Raw genomic sequence first — 24,440 nt, 5'->3', positions numbered from 1 at the left:
TTCACTCGCTGATAAAGTTATCTGTCGTATAACCGTATCCCACAGATAAAGGTTCATGATAACAAGATATTCTTCATTGTATATTTTTCAATTCGTACCATGGTTTAATATTTTTATGAACTGTATAATATTTCGAACAACCGCTCTGGTGTAGTGGGGCGAGTGGACGCCTAAAACATCGACGGTTTGCGGGTTCGAGATCCGTTCGGGATGGATATTTGTATTTGTACAAATATTTCTTTCCGGTTTGGATGTCTTTCCTTGTGTTTCTCCCCATCGTATCTCGGAGGCCGCCGGTCTTGGTTGTTATCATAAATACGTGATAGCGATCGTTACTCTAGTATGGTACATATCTGCCAACCTGCAGTCCACTGCAGAAGAAGGAGAAGGAGAAGGATTGGAAATTTATCCACACTGTTCCAACAGCGTGGATAAATTTCCAATCCTTCTCCTAAGTGGAGGGAAATGGAATGCAATATCTCGAATAAAGGGTTCCGTGGAATTCCGTGTTTATGTTGTTCACAAAGCAAGAGTTAGTAATGATTTTTGCGTTGTGTTAGGCTAGGAATCAGGCGTAGTTTAGGTGGCGAATGCTAGTGCGACCCCCATCTCGCCCTCCCAGGCGGACGACTGCTCACACGTGGTGGTTTTTTAGTCAGTTCACGCCGGAGGGTATTCATGATGGATTTTCCCCACGTAAAAAAAAGGCAGGTTTAGGCATCAGTTAATTCTCTAATACTTAAATATTAAAGAGACTACATTTAATCATTTTTTTTTAAATATATAGACTAACGCTTGACTGCATTCACACCTGATGGTAAGTGAAGATGCAGCCTAAGATTCACTCTTGATTTAAAGATACTCAAATAATAGTTAGTTGAAAAACGGAAGTCGAAAGGGCATCCCAAATTTTTTTTTCCTTGAAACTAAGATTAGTCGTTTAGTATCCAACACAATAGTATAGTTTTTGATGGTTCCTATAGGATAGTAGAACATATGGGATTACATCAAAATTTCCATAAGAATGAAGTTGCAGGCAGAACCTAATGGTATGATGAATGACAAAGATGTGAACCGTTGTCGTTCACGTGGGACATTTGACTGAGTTTATAGTTGTTGCTTGTTGAGTCAGGTACTGTTGAGTTTATTACTTTCTGAAGTAAAACTTCTTTAGGCACGCTTGATTTGGGCAGTAAGCTGGTGAATGCGTGACGAGATCGTTACGAAAAGTGTTATCGGGCGAGGCGAACGGAAGTCGTCTCTCTTTCCTGTCATTAAACCTTTAACTCCCGTCATCATTTAACTTTAAAGGCGACGATTACTATATTTTATCAACCAATCCGGTGGTGGATTAATCTCCAGCCCTTCTATATGGAGACAGAGGCCCAGCAGTGGGATGTTAAAGGATGAATCGGAATATAATTAAAAAAAAGTAAAAGTGTCAAAAGTGGTTTTGAAACCGACATTAAAGAAATTTTTTTGATTTTTATTTTTATTGCATTTGTGATTCTTCTTTGAATTAAAAACATCTTGATAACATCTCGAAATGCTGTGTCTGATATCCTCACAATTAACGACACGGGTCGACGACCGTCTAGCGTAATGGATCAATGTTCGATTCCCGCGTGCGTTAGCTGTGTGTAGGTAGCGGGTAGGTTATTGCAGCTGTCTGACAGACCTCGTCGAGATTTATATACTTGGCTACCGTCCTTGTAGAGTCACGATAGTCGTGACATAGGTTAGCAATAAGCGAGCAATTTGTAAGCAATTTATAGTTGCTTATTTTATTTCTATTGTCTACTAATTTATATTATTATGAGAGATTTGATATTTTGTTTGTTCGAAAACTGTTAGTGTCTGTTTTTTTTTTTTATTACAAACTGACATTCTAATTTTATTTATTTGTATAGATTGCAACGTAATCTTTCGATTCCTTAAAAATGTAGCTTATAGGTATATAAATATCAATCAATCTATACTAATAGTATAAAGCAGAAGAGTTTGTTTGTTTGCTTGAACGCGCTAATCTCAGGAACTACTGGTCCGATCTGAAAAATTCTTTCAGTGTTAGATAGCCCATTTATCGAGGCAGGCTACGAGTATATGTAGGCTATATATAATCACGCTAAGACCAATAGGAGAGGAGCACCGATGAAGAATGTTTCAAAATCGGCTTTTTTCCTTTTGGGAGCTTCCGCTGCGTGCGCTGCGTAAACAGTATAAGTGCAGTTTGAGGTTAGCGTTAGCCCAAAGTAACTATTCCACGTGGACGAAGTCGCGGGCAGGACCTAGTATAAATATAAAAGTATGACTCTGATACAAACTCTGAAAACTGATCGCGTATAACCCCCCGCGATCCGCAGACCGGAACACATTACATGGACTACAAGACAACTACACCGGACCAGAATGAAATATTTGTATATACACTAAATCTTTTCGCACGAGTTCAGCTATATCACACCGACCATCAGGTGGGCTGAACGCTTGTTTGTCACCATAGTGATATAAAAATTATGATATAGTTGCGTTCAGTTGCTACAGTGTGTATCTGTCTTTAAGGGATGAAACGCGAAGCCGGTTGTCTCGACTGCAAATTGCAGTCCGGAGGGTCGCGGGTTCGACGTCCAGACGGGGATGAGTCTGCGGGGGTAGCGTCAGCATTGTCGTTTGGGAGATTTAGTTATTTTCTTTACATTTTTGTTTTTCTCTTATAATGTTGATTGGCTTTCTGTGTATAAAAGATTGTTGGAATCAATGGTTGTATGGCATTGTTACATTGTATCTTAAATTCCTTTTACATGAGAGAAATATTTTTAATTATTGAATTATTTATGAAATGTAATTGTCAATCAAAGTTTAAATATATTAAAATTTCGATTGACTAATTATAATTTTTTTTAAAAAAAACGTATATTTTCTCTAATCTTATTTAAATATATATATATATATATATATATCTACTAGCTGCCCCGCAAACGTTGTTTTGCCACATATGTTTTTAACTCCCGTAACCCCCCCCCCCCCCTATAACTTAGGGGTATGAAGAATAGATGTTCCAATTCTGAGACCTACCCGATACGCAAACAAAATTTCATAATCTGTCCAGCCGCTTCGGAGAAGTATGTTAACTAACATTGTTACACCAGAATTTTATATATAAGATATCCAAATAAAAAATATATTATTCATAATATAAACCAATTTAAAAAACATTCAAAAGACAGACAAAACCACCCGACAAGTCTTGTTTGAGAAAATAGTATTTTTCCTTAAAAATAAGGTTCATTTGCAGACTGTACCCTCAGGTCATTGACACTGCATAAGTTGCACTGAAGCCAGCCAAAACCTACTTATATATATTTTATATATATCTACATGTATGTAATATAGCCTATAGACAAGTTTTTATCGTACTTGTTTTTAAATTTTTCTATTTTATTATCATCACTAGATGTGCCCCGCGGTTTGACCCGTGTTAATTTTAGAAAAACAGAGGTTCTAAAATATTATGTGGTCTATAGCCTTCCTTGGGAAATTGGACTATTCAACAAAAAAGATTTTTTTTTTATTTGAAGCTACAACTTTTTAACTTTATAATATTAATACAAAGAACAATAATTAAAACCTAAAATGCTAATTTTTTTTTTTAATTAATGCACTAAGTTAGACGTATTAAAAAAATGTAATCGATATTTTAACATAAAAAAATTACATCTTTATATTAAATATTTACTTTTTAGTTTTTACATTAAAAAGAAAAAAAAAATTTAAAAAAGTATGTACAAATGAAACTTTTTTTAACCCTTAACTTTGACTCATAAAAAACCTAATCGATCTAAAGATTCAATTAAAAATTACATTATTATGTATTTATAGTCTACATAGCAATAATTTAGAAATATAAATTGAAAAAACAATAACAATAAAACATTTTTGCTAAGCCCTTAACCTTGATTCTAAAAAAAAAATAGACAAATACATCAACTTCATATTAAATAAAAATGAACCCTATGTTATTAGACATAGAGTATATATTCCTATGAAAACAAAACACAAAATTGTTGATTTAGTAACTGAGATACTTATTTTTTATCAGTTCGCGTCAAGCCGTTGAGAGGGGAGGTCGTGTTGTGTTTTACAAAGAAATATCGTAAATCTTTACGTGTTGTTAAAAATAATAATATGTCAAAATAACCAGTGATATTACAGTGTTAAATTAGTATTTTTTGAATCTACATTTTGTGTTTTTGAAGTTCTAATTATTTTTTGTTATTTGTGAGTGTTTCGAGATCTGTTTTTACGTAAGTCGACATATTTTATTTGTAATTATATTAGTATAGTGATAGCCTTTTTTTATATAACTTGGTCGACAAAAAAGTGTACGGCTCATGATCCGATGGTAAGTCATTACCGTAGCTTGTAGACGTCTGCAACACCAGAAGCATCGCAAGCACGTTGCCGACTCTACCTCACTTATTGTTTATAGGCTTCTTAATTAAAATTTCCTAATGATTCTACAGAATATTTGAATTGATTTAATTCCTAAAAATAATTTGAAGTTGTACCTGTTTAAAATAATAATCTTTTACAAAGAAGTTTCAAATGTATTCGTCGGTGGAGTAGGAAATATTTATTTGTTACTAATATTTTAAAAGTATTAAAAAGGTAAAAGTTTTCTTCTTAAAAAATTTAGTTGTTCAAAAATCTAAAAAGTTTATGTTTGTTAAACGCTTTAATCTCCGGAACCACAAATTCGAATCGAAAAAATATTTTCGTGTTGTATAGCCTAGTTACCGAGGAAGACTATAGGCTATATTTTTCCTCAGATTAACGCGTATAGAACAGCGGGGCACGGCTAGTAATGAATAATTCTTGTAATATATAGTACAGAATCATTAAATCGTAGAAAGTTAATAAGATAAATTGCCTTACGACAAAAAACGTGACAGTTACTATTTCAAACACGTCACACGTCGCATAAAAATATACTAGCGACCAGCTCCGGCTTTGCACGGTTACAAAAACTATCAGTGTTCCTCTAGGATATTATGGGTGTATCATACTTATAAACCTTCCTTTAGAATCACTCTATTTACTAAAGAAAATCCCATCAAAATCCGTTGCGCAGTTTTAAAGATCTAAGCATACAGACAGCGGGAAGCGACTTTTTTCTATAATTATGTAGTGATGAAAGAAAGTACTCGTATAACACGAGCATTAAGTAACAGACGACCGTGTGTGTTACGTTTCAGCCTGTAATATCCCACTACTGGGCATAGGCCTCTTTCCCCATGTAGGAGAAGGATCAGAGCTTAATCCACCACGCTGCTCCAATGCGGGTTGGCGGATATATTTTCTACTATGAGCAACGATCGCTAACAGGTGTGCATGATAACAACCGGGACCGACGGCTTAACGTGCTCTCCGAGGCACGGTGTTGAGACTTACAAGGACTGCACAAACACCCAGACCACGGCAAACACCTGTATGGCCAATACAAATGTTTGTCATGTGCGGGGATCGAACCCGCAACCGCCAGCGCAACAGGCATAATCCATAGCTGTGACCGTTACGCCAACGCGGCGTCTGTGTCGTGTGTGTATGTTGTAGAATATTTATTTATTTATACATTAGCCAGTTGAGCCGACAGACTTTGTTCTGTCTTTGAGGACTGTCAAACGCGAGAATTCTGATTCTTTCCTTAAAATTTACCTACGTTCTCAAAAGATTTTCAGCTGCTCAATTTTCTTAATTTTTCACTCCGTTAGAACCAACTTCAAAGTATTAGGCCCTGTTGTACCGCTGATCTATGAATAACGATATTTTCCGATGGATAAAAGTTCTTGATATATTATCCTTTTTTCAACCGACTTCGAAATAGGAGGAGGTTTCTTGATTCAGCCGTATATATAGTTTTATGTGTGTTTGCGGATAACTTTGTCTTAGAAACCGATTTTGCTGATTATTTTTTTGTTAGCAAGGGGATATCCCAAGGGTTCTATCATGATAAAGAAACCAGGTTGAGTATAGGAGATAGTGAGATGGTATCGCAGAGAAATCGTGGGGAATCTGCGAAAATCGTAGTGACGACTAGTGCGTTTGTTAATTTGTTTCGTCTACTTACGTTGTATTACTTGTCGATGTAATTGAAGTCGGTTGTATTCGTTTGCGAGCAAACACAATTATTACTATTCAATTCCACTACATTTATGAGATATTTCTATTTGTAAAGGTGAAACAAAAATTTTTAGTTTATTAATTGAGGAGACATAGATCCTGATGGACTATTCTACCTCCTGCTGTTAAAATGTATTCGTAACTTATTTGCAAGATAAACTTGTTCCAAAAACTGGTGAAACCGGCCCTTAGAAAACTTTAAAAAATTGATTAGAATAGGTCCAGTCATTCTCAAGTTGAGTTTTTAACAACACAATTTTCATAATTATATCCTCTACCAAGAGTTACCATCCTATGAAATAAATGTCATAAAATATGGACAAATAGGGATCAAATACTAAAAGTAAGTTATTAGATCTATAAGTGTCTCTTAGCCTCTCGTAAATCAGTACGAGAACTTTTTCCATAGGGCGGAACCGAGGCATACATTGCTGTGTTACTGACACGATGGTGAGACCCACAATTCCTTAAGCCACAAATAAAGTAACGCTTAGTTAAGGTAGGGTACAGTAGGAATGCTAGCGCGACCCCATCTCGCCCCACCCAGGCGGATGACTGCTAACACGTGGTGGTTTTTAGTCAGTAGGAGTCTGACATAGCCCTCTGACACGCCCGCGCTGGAGGGGACCCATGATGGATTTTCCCCACGTAAAAAAAGGGGGTACAGTAGGAAAGATCTTACTTGAAATCTAGAGCAGCCCGACTGGGGAAGTGCCTCGACCTTACAGATCATCATCATCATTGGCCTTAGTCCATCTATTGCAGACGATTTAGACAGTGTCAGACACTGTGTCGCCTAGGATACTCTTCAGAAAAACGCAGAGTTGCCTAAACTCTGCGCCACCCTATCGACCTCACCGGCTAGGCTCAGAGGAACGACGAGTCAATACGTGTTGAGCCAGTTCAGCTGCAGGAGTCTTTCGCATTTTAGAGCTATGCCACGAATGCTTGATGGAGACCCCATTTCCGGTTTCAAATGAAGTTTTCTTTCTCCAGGATTCCCTGATGATTTTGAGCCAGGTTTATCCCTCGGTCACCTTTTACGACCCCCACGGGAAGAAAGGGGATGGTGCTATTCTACTCGGCCGACACCACACGCTAAATAACACTGCTTTCAAGTAGTGTCGTGTTCTTGTGGTGAGTGAGGTCGGCAGGTGAGTTCTGGTGTCGCAGGCTACGGTAACCGCTTACGATGTTCAGGTATGTCTGATAAGACAGACCGTAAGCTTGTTTGTTACCATGGTGATGGAAAAATGTTTTGAATACATTTATCGCGTTTATTTGATCTGTATAAAATCAATTGACAATTGCCTTAACGGAATCACGAACCCATGACCTACACGCTTTATCGACTGAGACTGAAAGGCACACCCACACTACGTCGGCCCCTATATATACTAATATTATACAGCTGAAAAGTTTGTTTGTTAATTTATTTAAACGCTCTAATCTCACTACTGGCTTTGAAGTACACAGGCCGAAGACGGGCAGCTGCGTCTTCGGTGCGACAAAGCCAGCCCTGCGGTCACCAACCCGCCTGCCCAGCGTGGTGACTATGGGCAACACACATGAGTTCACGCCATTTTTGACGCGAACTTGTGGAGGCCTATGTCCAACAGTGGACTGCAATAGGCTAAAATGATGATGATGATGATGATGATGATGAATCTCAGGAAGTACTGGTTCGAATTGAAAAATTATTCTTGTGTTGGATAGCCCTATTACCGAGGGAGCCACTTAACGTACGTGAATCCGCGGGGCACAGCTAGTCTATCTAATATTACATCTTGTGTGACAGTGTTTGTCGCACTTTTCCGATAAGTCTCCGGTACAACCAATAATGGGAGCCTTTATGGGAACTATAGAATTATTTTTTTTAGTAAATACCTAAAATTGTATTACAAATTAAATTAGAACTTGAGTGTGTCAAGTTTTTAGACATGTATAAACATGTATCTACTTGGGATGTTGAATTTGTATTTATTTTGTATGTAATTGAATTTGTGTATCAAAATAATGTGATCAGACACGTCAAATAATTGTATTCGTCATTACTTCATAAATAACTGTTTGCTCGCAAAAGAAAAAAGAAAAAACTTCAATTAGATCGACAAGTAACACAATGTTGGTAGATGATTTGAGATAACTCGAAAAATACTTGTCAGATCTCGATAAAATGTAAACGGTACTACACGACAAGAACTTACTTTCGATTAAAAAGAGAATTATCAAAATCGGTACACCCAGGAAAAAGTTATGAGGTAAAATTAAAATTACATAAAAACTATATCGCCCAAGTTAACAAAAATGCTCATAAAGTACAACTTCGGAATCAAATTTTTATGTTACCAAATGGCAATTACGTTAATCGAATCAAAAATCTCAGGGTAGTCGGTGGACATACACAAGAAAATACAAACCGAATTAAGAACCTACACCTTTTTGAAGTCGGTTAAATAGAACTGTTGAGTTTATTGCTTTACTCAACAAAATTTAAAGCACCAGTAGTCTGATCAAATGTCATCGTGATTGTATGTAATGAAATAAAACAAAAACTTCAGATTTATTGTTCAGTAATATCTTATATTTAACATATTAACACATAACACACATGCTACATTTAAATCGTAATATAAATTCTATTGGGAAGCACCAAGAAACTCAACAGTTAATCTGTTCAGTCATGTCTGGCACGAAAGCCTAAAACTTGTTTATTTATTTACCAACTAAATACTTATTAGATTAATTCTACAGTTTAAAAATATTAATAATGGAATTAAATAACACATATTTAAATTATACGTGTGCGCAACATTGTAAATAGTAATATTTTTTTTACTAAATACATAAATAAATAACTTAATCGGAACAATTTAAAAATAAACTGTGTCTTAATATAAAATGGTAATATCTTGCATGAAATACAGCCATAAATACAGTCCACTCATCTGTACCATCTATGTAATCCTGCACAGATTAATTTAGCTTAAGCTTAAAATAAATCAATATTATTTTTAATACAAACTTTAAAAGTATTTATTTTACTGTACCTATTTTTATGTGCTTAACTGGGTGTACCGATTTTGATGATTCTTTTCATCGAAAACTGGCGCTTGTCTTATATTCTCATTTAAATTACTAGAACAGTACTTTTCAGTTATCTTTAACAATGCGTATTTTATTTTATTTTTTATTACCTACGTTGTATTACTTAAATTGAAAATTAAAGTCGGCTTTTTCCGTTTGCGAGTAAATACAGTGATATTAATAGGATTTATACAAAGTCAGAAAATAATGGTAGTGAGACAATAGGTCCATGATCCACTACCGTGACCTCGACCTCTTGACCTCGGACAATACGTGTTGCCGACAACGTGGCAACGCTAGCCATTTAGACAAATGACCGGGTCATTGACATATAGCGTTATGAAAAACGTGCGGGATAGTCAGTCTGGTCAAATTTCTTTTGTATTAGATAATTTACCAAGAATCTTGCAGATATAGCTCTACTCTATCTTACATTTAACGATATCCAATAAATAAAAGTATAAGTAATGAAGAAATATAGTAATATAGTAATAAGAAAAGGGATTTACAAGGGATTACTTAGGTACTTGTAATTTTCAGTGAACGAAAATAATTTTTATTCAAATCTGAAAGCTCATCATTGCTTACTACATTTTTATTGTATTTTGTTGTTTTGTATTTTTTTAACCGACTTCAAAAAAGGAGGAGCTTACTCAATTCGACCGTATATATATTTTTTTTTCATGTATGTTCGGGGATAACTCCGTTGTTTATGAACCGATTTTGATAATTCTTTTTTTGTTGGAAAGGAGATATTCCTAGTTTGGTACTATGATAAGGAAACCAGGATCTGATGATGGGATCCCAGATGAATCGAGGAAAACTCTCAAAAATCCGCATAACTTTTTACTGGGTGTACCGATTTTGATGATTTTTAATTTAATCGAAAGTCGATGTTTATCATGTGGTCAAATTTAAATTTTATCGAGATCTGATTACAACTTTTGGAGTAATCTTTGATAATGCGTATTTACTTGACTATTTTTTCGTCTACCTACGTTGTATTACTTGTCGATATAATTGAAGTCGGTTTTTCTTCGTTTGCCTGCAAACACAATTATATTATATGATATTATATTTGAACAAAGTTAAGTATGATGTTAAAAATTAAGATATGCCATACAATTTTATCCTTTGGATACCGTTATATGTCAGATAATTTTATCATCAGCATTAGGCTTAAAGAAACATGATAAAATTAAGCCTTTTGTTATTGTATTACATTATAGTTATCAAATAATAAGTTAATACTAAAAAAAGTATTGATCAATTTTGACACACATCTTAAAACAGACGTTTTAACAAATCACCTATATATAAAATCGACCACAACATAATCCTAATTGGTAAAGTAATGACTGTATGTACGTCACGTATCATCACAATGCTATTGTACATACATAATACATTATGTATACATACATTCATACATATATGGGACATGGTCTATATTTATATAGTTGACATGGCAACTATATATACTATAGCATAGAGTTGAGCTGTTACACATTTATATAAATAAATAAAATTGGAGTGTCTGTTTGTAATATTAAAATAACCACTTTTTACTAAATACATATGGATGTATACACGGTACATATACCAAAATAACATTTTATAAAAATTTTGTCTGTCTGTCAGTCTGTTTGTTCCGGCTAATCTCTGTAACGGCTGATTCGATTTTGACGGAATTTCACTGACAAATAGCTGATGTCATAAGGAGTAACTTAGGCTATATATATATATATATATATATATATATATACACATCGATGTTGTTCTCTGTTAAACCGTTAATGTTTATAATTCATGTAACAGACCTGAATGACATCGTTATGTATTACAGCCTATATTACTAGCTTATATAGAGCTAATGATAAATAAAACTAAATATAAAAGTAGACAAGCTCTCTGGGATAGTGGTACGAGTAAGCGAGCAGTTAAACAATGGCGGTTGCAGGTTTTAAACCCGCTCGGGATGGATACACGTATTTAAACAAATATTTATTATTGGTCTTTGGTGTATTTGCTTATGAATCTCTCCACGGTGCCCTTTTTCTATAGAAGAGTTTTGTCAGGGGTTCCTATCGTACTCGTCACAGGAACACAACAATACTTGAGTGATGATGATGATGAGATGCTATATAGCTGTGATCTATTACAAGGTTGAGGTACTTTCCCCAGTCTTCAAATTATGCGCAAGTTTTTTTTTAATCACTAGGCCGGTAAACAAGCGTACGGCTCACCTGATGGTAAGAAATTACCGTAGGCTATAGACGCCTGCAACACCAGAAGTATTACAAGCGCGTTGCCGACCCAATCCCCAATCCCCCAGGAGCTCTGGTCACCTTACTCACCAACAGGAACACAATACTGTTTGAAAACAGTATTATTTTGCTGTGATCTTCTGTTTGGTCGAGGTACTACACCAGTCGGGCTGCTCCATATTTTGAGCAGGAAATTCCTGCTGTGCCCTACTTCAGTTATTTCCAGCTACGCTATCAATAAATCTGATGATCAATATATAAGGTGGTCGACTCGTAACTGCGTTCCTTGAATTTTTTTTTCTATTTCTTTATAAACAATTAATGTAACTGGTGTAAACCATTTTAATTATTATAATAAAAAAAATGCGTGCGTACAAAGTACACATGTCAGAAGTGAAACTTCTTTGGCAAACTAATTGAAAAAAAAAAAAAAAACAAATTAATCGTTTAAAAATTCGTGACTCGTGACGCCGTGACGCGTTTGATCCGTAAAAATTTTACCTCTCATACGCCTAAAGAAGTTTAACTTCAATAAATTCAAATGGGTTGTTCTGTAGGTGTAATAGATTTAAAAAAAAATCATCATCAGCTAGCGACCCGCCCCGGCGTCGTACAGTTGCAAAAACTATCAGTGCTACTCTACTATATTATGCACGTATTATACATATAAACCTTCTTCTGGAATCACTCTATTTACTAAAGAAAACCGCATCAAAATCCGTTGCGTAGTTTTGAGGATCTAAGCATACATAGGGACAGATAGCGAGAGGCGACTTTGTTTTATACCGTATACCATTATAAATGTAAATGTAATACCATTGTAAATGTCACAGTGTAACTAAACAATATCGTTCACAAAAAGTCGGCTAGCGCTTAACCATTTTTTTAACTTTTCAAATAAAAATACTTTTAGCGAAAAACGACAGATGCACTTTTTATAAATAGTCGACGAAAAAAAAATCCTTTTTGTCCCCAAAATTAGCCCCTTTCATTACACCACCCCTTCTGCAACCCTAAATCGAACAATGGGGTTTGAAAAAAAATCAATAGTTATAGAAAAAAATACCAATAAAATCGATCGTAGCGAAAGCTCGCAATTTTAAGCTTTTTTTAACACATGGCGTGTAAGTTTTTAACCTACTGCGGGTGAAAATAGCGCAATGTAATAATCACATTAAATCAAAACTCCTTTTATTGAAGTACGCTTCAAAAGCACTTTTAACTCTGACTCTGATTAGCTGTAATAATGGTGTTTGTTATCAAAACAAAAAAGGAAATGACTTCGAATATCATAACGCTTCAGCTTGTAGTACCTACTGCTAGATATAGGCCTCTTTCCCCATGTAGAAGAATGATCACAATTTAATCCACCACGCTGCTCCAATGAGAGTTGGTGGATGCCACATAACAATACTGGGAATTTACAATATCATTACCTACTAGGAATAACTTAAACACTATTCGCCAGATTTCGCTCTTTAAATGAAACCGTAAGACAAGCACCAGTCAAAATGAATTATGAGGTAAGGCATCTTTTAATTTTCTAACTAATAGTATCAAAATGTGAAAATCCCCAAAAAGACTTACGTGATGTCAAAACCTTAAGATTATAATTATCTTTTAAAACTAATATTCTAACGCGGTCGGAGCCGACTTAGTCTTTAAGGCTGCATGGCTGTAATAAAGAATTAAAAAAAAAATTCTACCTCAAAAATTCTCTATTGACCCTCTATCGAGACGAATGGTTTTAAAACCTATAATTATCCTCCTATTTATTGTCTAACGCAGAAAGAATTTCCAAATCGGATCTAACTTAAGATGATCGATCTTGAAACAGAGAAGGTATTCAAACTTTATTTTAATATAGAATGTATAATAAGTACCTTGGAACCAGTTGTACCAAGTTCCACAACCACCTTGGAACTTAAGAAGCCGACCGATGGCGGGATAACCATCCAACTGCTGGCTTTGAAATACACAGGCCGAAGACGGGCAGCAGCGTCTTCGATGCGACAAAGCCAGTACTGCGGTCACCAACCCGCCTGCCCAGCGTGGTGACTATGGGCAAAACACATGAGTTCACGTTATTTTTGGCGTAAACTTGTGGAGGCCTATGTCCAGCAGTGGAATGTATAGGATGTAATGATAATAATGAAAGCCATACAACGCTTCTAGTTCAATAAAATACCGTTAAAAAAGCTCACTTACGAAAGGAAGTAAGTATACAACGCTCATTAATAAACGGAAGTAGAAATCTTGACAAAAACTCGCGTCGATTTATACAGGATATTGCGTAAAGAACCGCATGGACCACTCGATTGATTGCTTTACTAATAGAACTGATGACATGTTGAAATGTTTGCAATCATCAAACGTCCACGGATACTGTTAACTTAGCAGTTAACTTTACAGTTTTTTTTTTTTTTTTTTTTAATTTAGGCGCCATTTCATTTCTTCTACGATAACAATTTTAAAATAAATCACGAAACCTATATCATTATTATAAAATCATTCATTTAGTTCAAATCCTAAACTTGGAACTCAATATTTTTAAATCTAAATTTTTAAACTTAACTGTCTTACCTACGGAATAGAAAAAACTAGTTTTTCGTATATAGAGCTTTTACTTCCGGTATACGAGACGTTACTACGAGTATAATTATGTAACTTCCGATATATCGACAATGTTGTAGATGCCGTGATCACAGGCAACTTATTACTAGTTAAATTTAAGTCATATGCTACTAATTTTATGTTAAATTTGTATTTGTTACTTTTGGCTTACATACAGGATTACTGACAGAACTGGAGGAGTTCTGACAGTTTTTTTTAAAATAACTGTTGAGTTTCTTTCTGATTTTGCTCAACAGAAATTAAATTCATAATTTAAATAATTAGTTACGTAAACCATAAACACTGACAATTGATAGTAATATTTGGTTTAGTTCAAAGGCTGATCATTTAATAAAAGTTTCTTACAGAACGAAAAATAAAAAAAAAATTACAAAAAATTGTAAATTAAACAAAATGTTCGATTGTTCTATCTTCGCGCGTTTGTCAGTTTGTAAGATAGGACAGCGTCTGTTAGCTCATCTCGTTATATAAGATATGTGTATATTCTGTATAAAATTATATTACAATAGTGGGGTTCGATTCCAAATATATCATATTTATGATTTTTATGACTAGCGTCATCATAAAATGATATAAACGTATGTCTGTCAGGGCGTCTGTCTCACATCCTGTTACGTTGAGGTCCTGACGTTCGTGAATGTGCTAACGGCCTTAAAAGAGAAAAAAAGATAGAGCGACAGAGACAGCGCTATGCTTTATCTCTTTCTATAATATCCTAGCATGATCTCTTATGGTCTTTTGTAACTATACCTATCATGCGACTTCTCCTGCGTTCGTTTAATTTATTTCACTCTTAAAAAATAAGAAAAAAATACGATACAATACAATATATTATTTGTTTTTACTGATTCAGAAAAGGAGGTAAAAATTTTTTGCACGTGTGTCCCCTCAGAAGTCTACTAAGTTCTATAAATATGTAAAAGCTCTATATACGAAAAACTAGTTTTTTCTATTTCGTAGTTAAGACAGTAAAGTTTAAAAATTTATATTTAAATATTTTGACTACCCACGTTGTATTACTACTCGATGTCAATTGAAGTTGTGTTTCTTTTCCATTTGCGAGCCACGGCTATTATTTAAATAACGATTGCTAACACACAATAAAACGATTATCCAATATTAAACAGTTGTATGTCTGATTGGTATAATTACAAGTAACATTCCATTTATAACATATTAAAAATTATAGCCAAATGTACAGGAAAATACGTGTGGGCTTAATAATACTGGCTTGGCGCGTTGGCAGGACTTATAACTGAATTTATAATCATTGAGTATATATCCGCCAACCCGCAGTATAGCAGCTTGGTGGATTAAGCTCGGATCCTTCTACGTGGAGAAAGAGACCTATGCCCAGTCGTGGGATTACAGGCTGAATTGTGATCGTGATAATGGTTGAGTAATGTGTTGACTGACGGCTTTGAAAAGATTCTGTTGAGTTACTTGCTGATTCTTCTCAACAGAATCTATGTACGCTTTCGAAATTGGTGGTAGTTTCACATTAACTATTACCTATTATTAAATTATTAAATACTACATCATACTTTTTGAAATTACGGTTAAAAATTTCTTTTGAGGGTACTTGAATAAAAATGTGTTTGATTTAGTTAGTAAGATTTTTTTTTAAACTGCAGAGGTTCGAAGAGTTAAGGGGAAAAATATTATTAAATTAAAAGAAAAGTTTAGTTAAATATTTAGTTCTCATTGAATACCTATATTTATAAAATTTTGAAGTAAATTTGAAGGTCAGCGCTAAATATACGTGCCTATTACTGTACGAGACATGCCTACATACATAATATAAATATTATTTGACACTAGCTGACCCCGCAAACGTTGTTTTGCCATATATGTTATTAACCTCCTTAATCCCCCCCCCCCTTATGATTTAGGGGTATAAAAAATAAATGTTGGTCGTTTTTCAGACCTACCTGATATGCACACAAAATTTCATAAAAATCGGTTCAGCCGTTTCTGAGGAGTATCGTAACTAATATTGTGACACGAGAATATTATATATAAAATTTAAAAATGATATGACATGGAAAATATAAATAAATACAATAAGCTATGGCTACAGTATATTGTATGTATAAAATGTATGTACATAATAATTCGAGTCTGGAATCGAAGCCACTGCCTTAAGACGACAAACGATCTTAAGCGACTTGGAAAGAGCGGAACTCTTAACTCGACGCGGCGACGCGTAAAGTATAAGATGATAGCGATTAATTGTAAAAAAAATGTACAGCTAGGTCGCCAAATAAGCGTCAGCTCACCTGATGTTAGCTTATAGACGCATGCAAAACCAAAAGCATCACAACCGCGTTGCTGAACCTACGAACAGCTCTCCACCCCACTCACACAGGAATAAAACAATTTTTGAGAGCAGTATTATTTAGCTGTGATCTTCTGTAAGGTCGAGGTACTTCCCCAGTCGGGCTGCTCCAGGCCGGGCAGGATATTTCCTGCTATGCCCTTCCTCAGTCGTAGCTGACCGGAGAGACGTATTCGGTAATTTTACAATTTTATTAAGTTTTAATACTTGACGAAAAATAAAAATATAACATAAATTCGATACCGTTAAGTCAGTTAATAGGCAACCAGAGAAAAGGGGTCCTTAAAAAGAAATCGTTACAGGTAAATAAAAAAATTATACGACCTACACACAACGGTCCCCTCTAGGATTTAATACTGTGTCGAGGGTTTGGAAACGCACACAATACACAAGCACAAACGCCCAGAATGAAATAATGCGTCGCCCGTGAGCAAAGCGTCTGCAAATGACAATAGCGTCTGTGTCGTCAAAATGTCGGGAGTTTCAAAATGACAATAGCATTAAATCCCGTATGAATAAAAGTTTTAATAGTGAAAGCTTAAAAAGAAAATTAAATATCATAAGCTTTATCTGTTAGATAACTTTAGACGTCGGATAGCTTTATCAGTAACTTAAACACTCTTAAAAAAAGATACCGCAAACTCCTATAACTTGCTGCTCGCCTAGTAACCGGTTGAACGCAACTCAAAAAATGTCTGCCAGCGGTCTACCGGCGGGGAAATAAGGAGCGATACGCACTGTAGACGAACGATTTAATCGACTTGGGAATAAGTTTATAATGAGTTTGTCACGTTATTATTTGTAATATTAAAACAATTGTTGGTGTCAAAAATTATAATTTGACGATAACGATTAAACGGCTGTGCTGTGCTGTGTGGCTACGGCACTAAAGAATTTAGCCACCCCCTCTCTTCCCGTGGGTGTCGTAAGAGGCGACTAAGGGATAACAAGGTTCCACAACCACCTTGGAACTTGAGAAGCCGACCGATGGCGGGATAACCATCCAACTGCTGGCTTTGAAATACACAGGCCGAAGACGGGCAGCAGCGTCTTCGGTGCGACAAAGCCAGTACTGCGGTCACCAACCCGCCTGCCCAGCGTGGTGACTATGGGCAAAACACATGAGTTCACGTTATTTTTGGCGTGAACTTGTGGAGGCCTATGTCCAGCAGTGGACTGTATAGGCTGTAATGATGTAATGATGATTAAACGGCGCTTTTGAAGATACTGTAGAGTTAAGTTAGTCTAAGAGTTAGGTTTCTTTGACTCTATCTAATACGATAATAATAAGTTGCTGATAATCTTTATCAGTGGGAGATAAAACAATGTTCTAGAGCATGTTACGCTTAAACTAATAAACTAAATAGAGACCACTATTCTAGATATTAGACTCACAGGTTGCAAATAGAATCCGACAGATAAAGTGGAGTTTGGTATTCATAATACCATACCCTTTAACTTTACCTTTACCTTACCTTTTTACCTTTTATTTTTTATTATGAGCAGTTATAAGTCAGATAGATATATCAAACACCTGTGATACATGACTTAAGCCGTTGTGGTAAACATACTCAACAAAAGTGATTTCGTAATAAGTGACATAAAGTGACTTCGTAATGATTAAGAGACAGTAGCCACTACCCCCCTCATCCCATGCTCATATGCCCTTCCATTGCATTACAATGGCTACGCTCACAATGACATCACAATGGTAAGTTAGTAGTCGTTCAATGACTTTGTAATGGTTGGCTGCAGTTTGTAAATGATGGATTTTTAGGTCAAAAAATGATTCGAAAAAAATCATGAAAGCAATACAAGACAAAAATGGTTTTTTTTTTTATGTCACTAGGTCGGCAAACAAGCGTACGGCTCACCTGATGGTAAGCGATTGCCGTAGCTTATAGACGCCTGCAACACCAGAGGCATCGCAAGCGCCTTGCCGACCCAATCCCCACCCCCAGGAGCTCTGGTCACCTTACTCAACAACAGGGACACAATACTGCTTGAAAACAGTATTATTTAGCTGTGGTCTTCTGTAATGTTGAGGTACTACCCCAGTCGGGCTGCTCCATATTTTGAGCAGGAAATTCCTGCTGTGCCCTACCTCAGTTATGTGTGTGTAATTCACACACGGCAGAAATGAAACTTCTGAAAAGTCGTAGGAAGGTAGGTCGTTATGATTTGTTCTATCGACAACGATGGTCTCGTGTAAAAGGTCGTAAGCGCCATGCAAAACGCGTCGCTTACGCGTTTTGAGCAATAGTGTATTGTATCTCATTCTCTTCTATCCATTTATGCGTTTCTTTGTTTGTCGTGACGCATTTTCGTTTCATCGAGTTTCACTTCAAAAAACTGCTTTTAATATTTTTGTCTCTCTACCCTCTGTTTGGCTGCTGGCGGTTGCGGGTTCGATCCCCGCACATGACAAACATTTATATTGGCCATACAGTTGTTTGCCGTGGTCTGGGTGTTTGTGCAATCCTTGTGGGTCTCCCCACCGTGCCTCGGAGAGCACGTTAAGCCGTCGGTCCCGGTTGTTATCATGTACACCTGATAGCGATCGTTATTCATAGTAGGGAATATATCCGCCAACCCGCATTGGAGCAGCGTGGTGGATTAAGCTCTGATCCTTCTCCACATGGGGAAAGAGGCCTATGCTCAGTAGTGGGATATAACAGGCTGAAGCGTAACCCTCTGTTTGAATGTTGTTTACGCTGCATCCATTATTCTAGTTTTTTAACCGACTGTTCTGAAATACGATTGGTCGAAAGTGTGTATTTATGTATTAACTTATTAGGGAAACGTATAGTTTAGTTTCTTATTATAGTTTATTCGAAAAAAATATTTTAAAAAATCGTAAGGCTGTAAATAATCAAATTTAATACATATTTTAAACATTAAATGACTGTACTTCTTGCTCGATTCTGTCACCTTAACGTTCAAAGCAATCAGAACAATTGTCGTTGCGTTGGTCGCGGTTTCGATCCCCGCTTATTACAAATATTTGTACGGGCCGTGCAGTTGTTTATTCGTTGTCTGGAAGTTTGTCTTTGTCTTTTGAATTATCAGACACACTCAGGATCTAATACTTTTTAACCGATTTAAAAAAAGGAGGAGGTTGCTCAATTCGAGCGTATCAGTATACATATATTTTTTTTATTTATGTATGTTCGGGGATAACTTTATCGTTTATGAACCGTTTTTGATAATACTTTTTTGTTTAAAAGGAGATATCCCAAGGGTAATATACCATGATAAGGAAATCAGGATCTGATGATGGAATCCTAGAGAAATCGAGGGGAACCTTCGAAAATCGTAGTGATGACTAGTGCGTTTGTTAACTTTTTTTAACCGACTTCCAAAAAAGGAGGAGGTTCTCAATTCGACTGTATTTCTTTTTTTTATGTATGTTACATCAGAACTTTTGACCGGGTGGACCGATTTGGACAAATTTTGTTTTAATCGAAAGGTGGTGTGTGCCAATTGGTCCCATTTAAATTTATTTGTGATCTAACAACTACTTTTCGAGTTATATCTAATAATGCGTTTTTACTTGACGCTTTTTTTTGTCGACCTACGTTGTATTATACCGCATAACTTTCTACTAGATGTAACGATTTTGATAATTCTTTTTTTGTTGGAAAGAGGATATCCCGAGATTGATACCATGATAAGAAAACTAGGATCTGATGATGGGATCCCAAAGAAATCGAGGGAAACTCTCGAAAATCCGCAGTAACTTTTTACTGGGTGTACCGATTTTGATAATTTTTGATTTAATCGAAAGCTGATGTTTATCATGTGGTCACATATAAATTTTATCGAGATCTGATAACCACTTTTTAAGTAATCTTTGATAACGCGTAGTTACTTGACTATTTTTTCGTCGATCTACGTTGTATTACTTGTCGATGTAATTGAAGTCGGTTTTTTTTTCGTTTGCGAGCAAACACAATTATTTATTTATGTATGTTCGGAGATAACTTCGTCGTTTATGAACCGATTTTGATAGTTCTTTTTTTTCGTTGGAAAGGAGGTATCGCAAGGGTGGTACTATGATAAGGAAACCAGGATCTGATGATGGAATCCTAAAGAAATCGGGGGGAACCCTCGAAAATCGTAGTGGCGACTAGTGCGTTTGTTAATTTTGTTTGTCTACTTACGTTGTATTACTAGTCGATCTCATTGACGTCGGTTTTTTTTCGTTTGCTAGCAACACAATTATCAAATCAAAGATAAAAAATAAGCGAACATAAATTACATACAGTATTTTGAACAAATACATACAAAATTCAATTAAAAAATTTCAGTAATCAATTAGACTTCTAAAGAGCTTTTCAATAGTAATTTTACAAATTAAAATCACGCTCGTCTTTAATATAAACATATTTATGCTAAATCTTATTAAAACTTAATTAATTTTTTTGAGTTTTATTTTTAATTAGTTTGTTTACTTAATTTCAGGTGCATTCCTGTAATAAAAAAACGAAGCATTGCTGACATGACAAAGGTGACACATTTACAGGTACAATGTTTATGTTACATCTTTTACTTAATTGTACAAGTTTTTCATAAAAAAATCATTCGTTGAAATAAAAGCTAAAAATATGCTTGAAAACGTAATTCATTTACAACTATTCAATATCATTATTTTTAAAGGTTGACTGTTGAGTTACTTGATAATTCTAAGAACGATTAAAATTTGCTTTCAAGGGTTACTTAAATGAAGAAAATTTTATTTAATCAATACATATAATAAAAAAGGTAACGGGTCGCCGTTTGTACAATTAAGACATATGACAATAAATATTATTGGGACCTTTATCAGCGCAACGATTGTCAGAATTTTTGTCTGTTTGTCTATACATGCTAATCTCAGAAACGGATTATCTGATTTAGATGTGGTTTTTACTAATGTATTGTGGTAAGCTTAGGTAACATTGAGTGTCTGTTTCATGTCAATCGGTACATGAATAAAAAAGTTATGGTAATTTAAAGAATCACGTTGGACATGTAAAGTCACCATTCCACGCTGACGAAGTCGTAAGCACAGCTAGGATGATAATATAAATTTATGTAAATTCCAGAATTACATCTGCTAAAGTTCTACTCTAATAATAATACTAGTTACATACATATAAGATTTTGTAATAACCCAAAACCAAGTGACAATTTAAAATTCCAGTAGATCAGCTGTCTAGACATCCCCCATCGCCCACTTGCCCCCCTACACCCCAGTCTAGACGGCCGGTAGACACCCCACCTGGTTATTTTTAGTGCTTAAACTTTAGACCTAACATCAATAGTCAGGAGAGGGTTCATAGTGCTTATTTATTGACCTGGGTTATTGTCGGCCATTACTTAAAAGATTTTGTATTTAGATATATCTAGATATTTTTATATGTAAATAAAAATGAATGTTACTAAGCGCGTAACTCGAGAATGGCTCGAAAGATTCGGCTAATTTTTTTATGTTCCTTAAGGCACACGGAAGGTTTTGATGCTAAAAAAATATATTTTAATTTTTACTATTAACATGACAGAACAAAGTCTGTCCGGGCAGCAAGTTCTAAATATAATTATGATTTTTAAACGACTTATTGAAAAGACGAGGTTCTTAATTCGACTATATTTTTTATGTGTGTTAGTTACCTCACAACTTTTTCTTTAAATTTAATCGAGATCTAGGAGTAGTTAATATTTATGCTCAACTAGCGACCCGCCCCGACTTCGCACGGTTGGAAAAACTATCAGCAATCCTCTACTATATTATGCATGTATTATACATACAAACCTTCCTCTGGAATAATTCTGTTTAGTAAAGAAAACTGCATCAAAATCCGTTGCGTGGTTTTAAAGATCTAAGCATAAAGACAGCGGGAAGCGACTTTGTTTTATAATGCGTATTTTATTGACAATTTTTTCGACTATCTACGATGCAATCTACTCGCGGACTTACTCGTCGATGTCAGTTAATGTCGGTTTTTTTTTTTTCGTTTGCGAGCAAACACAACATATAACGTTTCAAAAGTAACACAAATATATACCTAGAGTCATAAAATCCACACATTACGCTATAAAATAAATCAATTTATTACAAATTATCTGTGAATGTTATAAAAAAAAAAAAAACGCATAATTTTGTCGATTTTTAGCGCGCCATTATAAGGCAGACATCTGTTCGCGATTCTCACGCTTTTTTTTATAATTTTTTCGCATCGGATACACCTGATTTTGGATCCATGTAGCTCGTTTTGTTGTACACTCTTGTTTTTCGTACTTTTACCGCTTTAAATTGTTGTTTTTTACGGTTTTTTTGTAAACCGGAAATACGATTTTATACAAATCTTAAAAAATATATTATTTTAGAATTATTGTCCTTTGACTTACGTAACTAATTATTAAATTAGAAAAGTTAATATTGGTTTATAAAACGGTATAAAATTATGATTTATTCAAATATAAATTATTATACTGTGCTATATTTTTTGGATGAATATAGTCTTTTTTTTTTGTTTTACTATACGATTCGTATTACAGTACATTTTTTTATCAAACTTTCTGCAATCACTCGTAATGTAAGCGCGTAAACACAATTCGGTAATTAATTTTTATTTATGTAGATAAAAAAAATTGAATACTAACAAATATAATTTTAATACGTAAAATAAAAAAAAAACGTGTGAATATACATAAAACACAATACAAGACAAAAATAACAATTTCTTTTAAAAGAATCTCCCTAAGTAGCTATTGTAATGGTTTCATTTTAAATGTTTTCGCTTTGAGATAACAATAAAATATTTTGAGATGCCACAATCAATATTTTTTTTAACAATAAGGGTGTCGATTCAGAAGTAACTTCCGGTTATTTTTAACGGTTTTTTTTTTTATTTTACGGTTGTCTTCTTTATGTGTAACGTAATTAGAAAAAGTTAGGTTTTTATTTTTATTTTAAGGGAAGTTTTTATTTATTATACTTATATTTTTTCAAAATATTTAATTGAGGTAAACAATCTTAATTGCGTATTTGTGAATACATCCAAAAAATAGCTTTTAAAGTAGTTATGAATGACAATCAATTGTTAATTATGGCTATGCTAATTAATTATTTATAGCTTATTTGAAGCTACCACTGATTCTTAATGTAGAGAAAAATTACAAAAACAAATAAGAGATAAGGACAAAAGACGGTCTTATCGCTAATGAGCGATCTCTTATGTAGATGGTCTAGTTGTACAGTTTAATAATATGTCACATAAAAAATACAGTCAAATTGAGATCCATCTTCATTTTTAAATTCGGTTTAAAATGTAACAAAAATGGCGGCAATTATTGCATCTGGTGTGCTTGAAGAAAGCAAATTGCTCAGCTAAGGCTTTAATCATTCCAATTTACTATTTGATTTTACGGGACTTTCGCTATTACGTAGAATCAAAAGTGTTCATATTGAACGTAAAATGTAATAATTTATATTCTAATCATTAATGTAACTGATATGTATATGATAATGAATACTTATAATTCTCTGTAGTAAAATTTTGAACTGTCAACGAAGTCAGGAGACAGTTTTTTTTTCGATTTCTTCTGAAAGCTTTTTCCTTTAATAAAAATTTTCAATACATTTGTAGTTAAAATTATGTTAATTATTTAATAAATTATATTTTTAATTTTTAATCGTGTGTCATAAATAAATATCTAAATGGTATTTTTACTCAATTTCAGGTGCTGACGTCAGAGACACAAATCGTATGGTCAATCACAACGCACAGACAAAGTACAAACACAAAATCATAAAGGTACGAATTAAAAGTAACCTGAAATTAAAAGAACACCAAATAGAAAAGAATTGGGAAAAAAACACATGCAGAAAGTTAAAAGTACTTATAGATAAAAAGTACAACCTGTAAATGAAAGAATAAAAAGGGTTAACA

The 24,440-nt window shown here is 34.6% G+C and overlaps 1 long non-coding RNA gene across 2 annotated transcripts; it reads left to right on the top strand.

The window, feature by feature from the left end:
• Nucleotides 1–643: 643 nt before the first annotated feature.
• On the top strand, nt 644–24,440 carry LOC123668295. Of its 2 annotated transcripts, XR_006745555.1 has the most exons (4): nt 644–654; nt 17,925–17,929; nt 20,971–21,031; nt 24,232–24,440. It is a non-coding gene; the product is annotated as an uncharacterized LOC123668295 (long non-coding RNA). The 2 variants fall into 2 exon arrangements; XR_006745554.1 differs by lacking the exons at nt 644–654; nt 17,925–17,929 and having other exon boundaries at nt 20,949–21,031.

Source organism: Melitaea cinxia, chromosome 30 (assembly GCF_905220565.1).
Source record: "Melitaea cinxia chromosome 30, ilMelCinx1.1, whole genome shotgun sequence".
Lineage (NCBI taxonomy): Eukaryota > Metazoa > Arthropoda > Insecta > Lepidoptera > Nymphalidae > Melitaea > Melitaea cinxia.
The sequence above is the reverse complement of the archived record's forward strand: the minus strand, read 5'-3'. Positions and strand labels throughout refer to the sequence as shown.